The following is a 9807-nucleotide window of genomic DNA, read 5'->3' on the forward strand; positions in this document are numbered from 1 at the left end:
TTTATTCCTTCCTTCTCTATGCCTTGTACTAATCTCCATGGAATGTATCAACTGACTTCCTTATGCTCTGGCTTCTTCTTGAGTTAAGCCAATCAGAGGCACAGGCAGGGGATTGCAGGGTAGGACAAAAGAGAAGTTGGGATATTTATTCCTCCAATTTCTTCCCTGGCTGGCTACAGTGGACAGTATTTATTTTTCTCAACTGAAGGCCAAGAAGAAAGCACAGAATGTCCATGTTGTACATTTGTATAATTTTTCAGAGTGGAGGCTAAGTGTGGTTATGAACTGCTGATAAATTGGAAGCCACCACACACAGGCCATGACTACTAGGAATTTAGCCCAACATAAAATACTGTTGTACAGTGGCATGGTAGCCTCTCTTGTTTCACAGTATATAACCTATTTGCCATGATGTAACCAGTAAACCTTGGTCTAAACTGCAAATATAAACTCTCAAACCTTACATGTGAATCATCTACATACAGTACTTGTTAAAGATGTAGATTCTTGAGCTGCATTTTAGGAAATTCTGATTCAGCTTATCTGGAACTTGTCTTGGAATCTGTAGGAAGTTGCCTGGGTAGGTTAGGCCCAGGTGTCAAAGGGACACACTTTGAGAAACACTTAATTAGAATATTGTGGTTAAAAAAATTTAATATCCAAGTCTATCAATATTTAGTCTTCTTGGGCAGCAGAAAGTTAACCTCCAGCTAAACTCTATAATTCTTGCAGTCTGTCTTTTACAGCTACAGCAGAGTTTCCCAAATTGTCATATGCATACAAATAATCTGGAGGGGGGGCAGTCTTGTTAATCATAGCTTAATGTAATCATAAGATTCAAGAAGCATTTGCTAAAGACGAATGAAATCAAATTCTGCAACTCTTGAAAATTAAAATGATTACAAGAATATGTAACTGAAACTTGTGTTGATATAAATTGCTAACTATAACAACATAAGAGAAGCAATTTCTGAACTGCAAATATAGCTATATTGTTAATTGAAACATAGGTAAAATGAAATCTCTTAGCTAATGCTAAGTCATTAACTGACATAAAATATTTGTGTTTTGCTCTGTAATTTTCTATGTTAATTTTATATTCACCACTCAATTAAATTTACCTTACATTTAAGCAGAGACATTTAACTCAGCTTGATTATTATATTATGCTTATGAAGAAATGCAAGATTCAATAAAACATATAAATATTTTAGTGTGTTATAATTACTGGATAATTTTTCTTCCATGCATTAATAAATTTTTATAAACATTTGCTGTTTTATTCAGGTTCAAAGATTTCTCAACTTGAAACTGCATAAACTCTATCTTTTAAATGGCCTTGATATAACCACCAAACCGTAAAATTTTGTACTGGATAATAAAATTATGCTTTCTCTTGAATGTTTGGTTTAAGATAATCAGGACTTTTCATACAGTTCAGTTCACATCACATGGTATCTATTGATACACTCAAGCCTTTAAACTGGCCCTTATAATGCCTGCTTCAGGATTTACAGAGCTGAAATCCTGATAACTGCAATACTTACCATTTAATTCACAATCTACTAAGTGTCAAGCACCTTACTGGGTGCCTTACATATGTGATCTCTTTTGAACCCCATGACAAGCCCATTGGTTATTACCCAAAATGTTAGGTAAGGAAATTGAAGCTAAAGAAGTGAAATGACTCACCCAATTTTTCACTGTGGGCAAGGGGTAAAGCCAAAATTTTAACTCAATATCACAAACTCTACATCTTTACAGCCTGCCATGATGCATTGATGGAATATTAAAATACATTTGTTGAACACTGGTTCTGTATACTCAACTTCAAAGAGGATTCAGGGTGAATAAACATAATCTTATATCCTCAAAAATGTTTCAGTCTAATTGAGGTAGAAAATAGGAATAAAGGATGTGCACAGGTAGTTTTATTACTCACAGGAATATAAATAAATTGTGCTTTTTATTCAAGTGTTTAGTCCAGGATGGGACATGGACATTATAAATTATAATATATTACAATGGATCTCTAATAATTGTCTTATTATGTGTTCCTTCACAAACTGAATATCAGATAAGAAATCTAGTAAAAGAGTTTATCTGGTAAAATGGGCCTCATCAAAATTTAAAACTTTTCCTCTGTAAAAATCCTGTTAAGAAGACCAAGCCACAGACTGAGACGAAATATTTCAAAGCCCCATGTTTGACAAAGGACCAGTATGTATAATACACAAAGAGCACTAAAAACTCAACAGTGAAAAAGAACAATTCAATTAGAAAACAGACAAAAAGTGTGAACAGATATTTCAATAAAGAGGATATAGAGATGATAAATAAGCACATGAAAATATGTTCAATATTATTATCCATTAGGGAAATGCAAGTTAAACCTACAATAAAGTATCACTTCATACCTATGAGAATGGCTAAAATATAAAATAATGACAGCACCAAATGCTGACAAACATGATGAGAAACTCAATCACCCATATGTTGCTGGTGGAAATGTAGAACAGTACAGCCACTACAGAAAAATTAGATGGATTATTTTATTTTATTTATTTATTTTTAATTTATTTATTTATGATAGTCACAGAGAGAGAGAGAGAGGCAAAGACATAGGCAGAGGGAGAAGCAGGCTCCATGCACTGGGAGCCTGATGCGGGATTCGATCCTGGGTCTCCAGGATCGCGCCCTGGGCCAAAGGCAGGCACCAAACCGCTGCGCCACTCAGGGATCCCTAGATGGATTATTTTAAAACTAAACATTTAACTACCAAATGACTCAGTGATTGCAAACCTGTGTATTTATTTATCCCAGAGGAATGAAAATTATATTTGTGCAAAAGCATATATGTGAATTTTCTTAGCAGCTTTCTTTGTAAAAGCCAAAACCTGGAAACAGCCCAAATGCCTCTCTATGGGTGACTCATTAAACAAACTGTGGTACGTACATGAGTGATACCACTCATTTGTTTGCTTCAATCCTATCCCTCTTGTGAAATGTCTATTTTTAATTAGGTTATCCTTAGTCAAACCATGAACCACTAACAGACTACCTATATGAAATTCTATTTGGCAAAACTAATGAAAAGTGTATAGAAGATAGGTCAAAAGCAGATAAAATCTTATTTTTAAATGTTTATTTATACTATTGTTCCGCTATCAAATTTAACTCCTCCAACTGTTCTCTTAATTTCAAATTTTATTTCACCACAACCAACTTCATGACCCACCATGGGAATCTAGGGAAAAGTCATTTTATTTTTTAAGTTAATAGTCTTTTTATTGAAAAAAAAAAAGACCAGAATTTACAACTTGGAATGGACATAAATTACAAGTTCTTCAACAGCAATGTTGATGGCTCTGCTGAAGTCCACAGTCACAGTGTACTCTACTGGCTCCAAGTCATGGTTCAAAAGGTTTTAAAACCAGAGAGTCCAAGATGCTCCCTTGTTAAAGGTTTCTTTTTAAAAATTTGTGTGAATGGTGACAGCCTGACACCCATTTCACTCTAGTAAAACAGAGACAACACTAAACCAAAATATACAGGATGCCACCAGCATGTATGTCATTTTCACCAGGGGTCAGGACAAACAGAAGTATAAAAGGGCTGTCCTGCTAAGTGGGGCCACATCTAGACAGTTTATCCTTCACCCATCTTTCTGCACCGCATCCTGAGGTAAACTAATTTTAGATGTTTGTTTTCAGTAAACCAGCTATGACAATACATACTAACAAATTGAACTAGAACTCATTTGAATAGGTTTCAAGTTTGGTTTTTTTCATTTTTCATTTTTAATACAAATGCCTGAGTATGCTCAATTGTCAAGCTGCATGCATGAAAAGCTGGCAAGCCCAAATAGTGTATTAATCATTAGCAAATGGAACTGCAAGGAGTCCACTAACTGCTTCCTTATCATAAGGCAGTACAAGTGTTTATATAGTAAAACTGATATGTCGCTTATCTTTAGGATGCAGGACCACCAGCCAATATGTGCAGATTTTGAGTGTGTGGACAGAAGGTACTTCAACATTCAGTTTTGCTTTAGAGAAACAGAATGAGAAAATGAACTTTTTTTGCAAGAGGTCAGTAAAAGATTCAATATGGTTCTTCTAGAGGGTGGAAAAGGAGTTCAAATTAGGTCTTCATTTTGCAGTCATCAACTGTAGTTGATTTGTCCATCTCCATCAATATCTGCTTCTCTGATCATTTCATCTACTTCTTCATCTGTTAGTGTTTCTCCTAAGTTTGTCATGACATGACATAGTTCTGCTACATTGATGTAACCATTCTCATCCTTGCCAAAGATGCAGAATGCTTCACAAATTTTCTTCACTGTCTGTATCTTTCATTTTTCTAGCCAGTGTAGTCAAAAATTCTGAGAAGTCAATGATGCCATTACCATCAGCCTCCACTTCATTGATCATATTCTGCAATTAGGCTCTTGTTGGGTTCTGACTCAGTGACCTCATGACAGCGCCAAGTTCCTTTGTTGTGATGGTACCATCACCATCTTTGGCAAATAGGGAGAAAGCTTCCTTGAATTCAGCCATCTGTTCTTCGGTCAGCTCATCAGCCATGGTGCTAGCAAAGAGAGGAAGAGCAGAGGGAACGAGGGTGGCTGCACCAGCACAGGAGCTGTGATGGCTCGGGTGCCTCCACTGCTGCTGCTGCTGCTGCTGCTAAGGCACTGTATGCGTTCTGCACTTGTGCTGCTGTTGCTGCCCGACTGCAGAGAAAGGTCATTTTAAAGCATACACACTGCTTACCATTAGGAGAAATAGTCAACACAGGACCCACAACTTTCTGCAAAATTTTATCAAATACAAGTCAAAAGTCACCAGAAAGCAGGCCTAGAATTGGTGTTCTCTGGCCATTTGAAGGGGCTACTTCATTAGGAAAAGAAGTTTTATCTGCATTTTTTCTTTTATACATTTGAACTCAGTTGTGTTTTACCCTCTCCAAAGGAAGCAGTATTTCAGATATAATTTTCACTTTTCCAGAACTGTTTTTCTAATTTTAGAAAAGTGAGCATTTCGGGGTCCCTGGCTGGCTCAGTCAGTAGAGCATGCAACTCTTGATCTCAGGGTTGTGAGTTCTAGCCCCACACTGGATGTAGAGTTTATTTTAAAAAGTAAATGCATAAAATCTTTTTCTAAAAAAGAAAGAAAAGTGAGCATTTTATGAATAGTCACTGTAAAGGTATAAAATATAACCACTTGCTACCATCTAGTGGAACTACTCAGTTTTACACAGAAACATTTTTTGCTTTAACAGAATCATTCTACTTCATTACCTTGATCTGATTCTTCTTGGTTACATGTATTTGTGATTGTAAAATAAAGTTTCTTGATATTGATCCAAAATTCTTAAAATATAAGGATCAAGTATATAGGACAAGACAGAAAGAGAGGAAAAGTCTTCCGAAGACACATCATTGCATTTTTTTCATTTAAAATAAAACAACAATTATTTTGAGAGTCATCCATAAACCAATCAGAGGAAAAAGTCATGAACCATACTCCATCTAAATTCACGCTGAGAAGACTTAGTTTTCATGCAAATCGGCACTATATCCTCATCCCCAGCTTGCTCTTATTCTACATATATCATTTCATGGCCAGACTTTTTCTCTTGTGTGCTTATGTCATGCAAAGCATGTCAAACATGTATGATCATATTAATTACATTCTTCTTTAACATGGCAGAGAAGGGGGGAATCCCTGGGTGGCTCAGTGGTTTTGCGCCTGCCTTTGGCCCAGAGCACAATCCTGGAGTCCCGGGATCGAGTCCCGCGCCGGGCTCCCAGCATGGAGCCTGCTTTTACCTCTGCCTGTGTCTCTGCCTCTCTCTCTCTCTGTGTCTATCATAAATAAATAAAAATAAATCTTAAAAAAAACATGGCAGAGAAGTCCTGGTGGAATATGAAATCTGAGAAATCAAATTACAAATGTGCCATATGGTCACTGATGGGAGGACAATGTACAGGAAACACTATGACCCACAGCACTGATTACATTGCTTTGGCTACAATACAGCTATTCCAGAGTATAGGAGGGCTTTATCAGTAACCCTTACTATGCTCTCAGTGGTCACAATTATACAGATGAGCCTCCTACCTAAAGCATGTATGATTCTGCCTGAGATTCTTCTTAGCTAAGGTTTCCTTCAGCAAGTTTGCATTCCACAAGAACATTATATTAGAGAAGTGTATGTATTAAAAAATGAGCATGTAGTCATATTTCTGGTACCAGGATTTATATTTCCAGTCACCATGGTCCACTTGAGTCTGGCTACAGAATATCATGTGGCATCTATCACATCATAGAGTCAGGCAAAGTTTTATACTGACAAGACAGACTCCCAAAGACATTTTCACGACGATTATTTACATTCCAATAGTACAAAAATCATCTTGGGGGGTATTCCTCCATGTCAATCCTCCCATATCCAGGAAACACAGCAAAAATATTGCAAGAAAAAAAAATATTGCAAGAGATGTCCCTGGTGCCATCCTGACCAGAGCCCTACCCTCTTTGGTGTTCTGCAATGAACACTACCTTCAAATAGCTTTGAACTGAACTCACAATATCCAAGTAATATAAGCTTTAAAAATCCACTAAAATAACTGGGATATTTAAAGTTATTAGTCAAGGACAACAGAAATAATTTTAAAAAAGGAAGCCACTCCTGTAATAAGATTGATCCTTCAGACTAGTCTGTCCTTGAGGACAGGATTCCAGCTAATAGAGAGGGAGCGGCTCCAATAATTCTCTATTCTAATATACTCCAAATTTGGTTAGAATACTATTGGAGAAGTAACCTCTCCATGACCTATTGTCCCCCACCTCAGGATTATCCAGTAAGTGTCCTGGCCCCAGGACATTCTCCTAAATAGAGGCTAGATGCTGAGCTATCACTTGACCCCAGATTATTCCCACAAAGAAACCTTTCCCCTGGAGGATTCTCCCCTGCCCTGGGCAAACCATGAACTTCTCTGTATTGCTTAATTATGTGTGTTATATGGCATCTGGCTTGCCCTATCAGTATTATCTGTTCCCTCCAGTTCCACCAACAGGAAGGAAGTTTTTACCTGCAGCACAAGAGGGATGTGTTTGGTCCATCATTCTGCATCAGTTATCAGGAGGGACTCACTGGCCATGGTAGACTGGCACACATTAGAGATGCTGTTCATGTGTCTCTTCTTTCCATGAGTAAAGCACTGTTTTAACCATTGCCTTTGTGTTAAGTCCTCCATGGTAACTCAATCCATCGAAGATGCAGTGGGCCAAGGTCTGTGAGCTCATTCTTTTGGTGGTTGGCACTGCTATGGTTGCTGCCATTCCCCACACAATGGCACTCCTCAATTGGGATCTTCCTATTCAACAAATACTAAGCCTCTATGAGGAATAATAAAGCTACCTGTACAAGAGAAGCCTAGTTACCTATCAATACTCATAACTTCCCTTCTTATAGAGAATTGGAAGCTTTACCTGAGCAAATAGCCAGGGTCCCTGCTACAGACCTCAGTCCCTTACCCTTACTACCCCTCTTCTTAGAGGCTAGACATGGTAGCAAGCAATCCTGACCATGTAAAGTAAGGGAACACTCAAAGATGGGAAACTAATGAGACAGCAGCCCAACAACCAGCCTAGAAACCAACCAAAATTCCCACTCTGAATTTTAGGTAAGACTGAAATCATTAAGAGATGTTAGAGGACAATAGCCAAATTATAGAAAGAGCCCAAATATCTACCAACTGATGAAAGGATAAATAAGACTATATATATACCATGTAATATTACTCAGTCATCATAAAAAAGTGAAATCTTGCCATTCGCAATGACATGGAGTTAGAGAGTATAATGCTAAATGAAATAAGTCAGAGAAAGACAAATACCATATGATTTCACTCATATGTGGAACTTAAGAAACCAAACAAATGAACCTGGGGAAGAGAAACAGAAAAACCAAGAAACAGACTCTTAACCATAGAGAACAAACTAAGGGTTACTGGAGAGGAGGTAGGTGGGGGAATAGGTGAAATACGTGATGGGGATTAAGAAGGGCACTTGTAATGAGCACTGGGTGTTGTAAGTGTTGAATCACTAAATTCTACACCTGAAACTAATATTACACTGTGCATTAACTAACTGTAATTTAAATAAAAACTTGGAAGGAAAAAAAGAAATGTTAGAGCAGGGAGCCAGAAGCAAAGTTAAAGCTCAACAGAGAAAATATGAATGGAGACATCATCTTCACACTGGTAAGATTTGGCAAAGAAGGGACCAAAGACAAAAAGGAGTTTAAAGACAAGTCCTTGGAAAATACTAAAACTTAGAAGGTGGCAAGAGAAAGACAAGTCAAAAAAGGAAAAGTCAGAAAAACAGGAAGAAAAACTGAAACAAAAAATTATAGAGTAAACTCTATAAAAACAAAAATTAAAAATGGACAAAGGACTTGAACAGGCATTGTTCCTAAGAATATATGCAAATGACCAAAAACTAAGATGAAAGATACTCAACATCACTAGTCATTAGGGAGATGCAAATCAAAAATATAATAAAATACCATCTAACGCCCATTAATATGCCTTCTATTAAAAAAAAAACAGAAAATAACAAGTGTTGGCTGGAATGTAGAGAAACTGGAACCCTTGTTGCGCTGTTGGTGGGAAAATAAAATGGTATAGTCCCTGTGAAAAACAGTATGGCTTTTCTTCAAAAAATTAAAAAAAAAAAGAATTGCCACATAACCTAGCAATTCCACCTCTGAGTATATATGCCAAAAATAACTTAAAGCAGGGTCTCAAAGAGATATTTGTACACCCATGTTCATGGCAGCACTATTATAGTAGATAAAATGTAAAAACAACCCAACTGTCCATGGACAGATGAATGGATAAGCAAAATGTGTTTTATACACACACACACACACACACACACACACACACATACACACACACACTGGAATATTACTCAGCCTTTTTTTGTATACTTTTTATTGGAGTTCAATTTGCCAACATATAGCATAACACCCAGTGCTCATCCCGACAAGTGCCCCCCTCAGTGCCCGTCACCGACTCACCCCAACCTCCCGCCCACCTCCCCTTCCAGCACCCCTTGTTCATTTCCCAGAGTTAGGAGTCTCTCATGTTCTGTCACCCTCATTGATACTTCCCACTCATTTTCTCTCCTTTCCCTTTTAGTCCCTTTCACTACTTTTTATATTTCCCAAATGAATGAGACCATATAATGTTTGTCCTTCTCCGATTGACTCACTTCACTCAGCATAATACCCTCCAGTTCCATCCACATTGAAGCAAATGGGGGGTATTTGTCATTTTTAATGGCTGAGTAATATTCCATTATATATATAGAACACATCTTCTTTATCCACTCGTCTTTCGATGGACACCGAGGCTCCTTCCACAGTTTGGCTATTATGGACATTGCTGCTATAAACATTGGGGTGCAGGTGTCCTGCCATTTCACTGCATCTGTATCTTTGGGGTAAATCCCCAGCAGTGCAATTGCTGGGTCGTAGGGCAGTTCTATTTTAACTCTTTGAGGAACCTCCACACAGTTTTCCAGAGTGGCTGTACCAGTTCACATTCCCACCAACAGTGCAAGAGGGTTCCCCTTTCTCCACATATTGAAAGATATGAATTTAGTGTCATCATAATACCTATTCAGTCCCTGTTTTTGTGGCTTATTTCTTTGGGCTTCCTCTTTCTTTTACAGAGTCCCCCTTAATATTTCTTGCACAGCTGGTTTGGTGGTCACATATTCTTTCAGTTTC

The 9807-nt window shown here is 37.6% G+C and overlaps 1 pseudogene; it reads right to left on the minus strand.

Annotated features, from left to right (window-relative positions):
• Positions 1–3293: 3293 nt before the first annotated feature.
• On the minus strand, positions 3294–4711 carry LOC119868177 (annotated as a pseudogene).
• Positions 4712–9807: the final 5096 nt, after the last annotated feature.

This window comes from Canis lupus, chromosome X (assembly GCF_011100685.1).
Source record: "Canis lupus familiaris isolate Mischka breed German Shepherd chromosome X, alternate assembly UU_Cfam_GSD_1.0, whole genome shotgun sequence".
Lineage (NCBI taxonomy): Eukaryota > Metazoa > Chordata > Mammalia > Carnivora > Canidae > Canis > Canis lupus.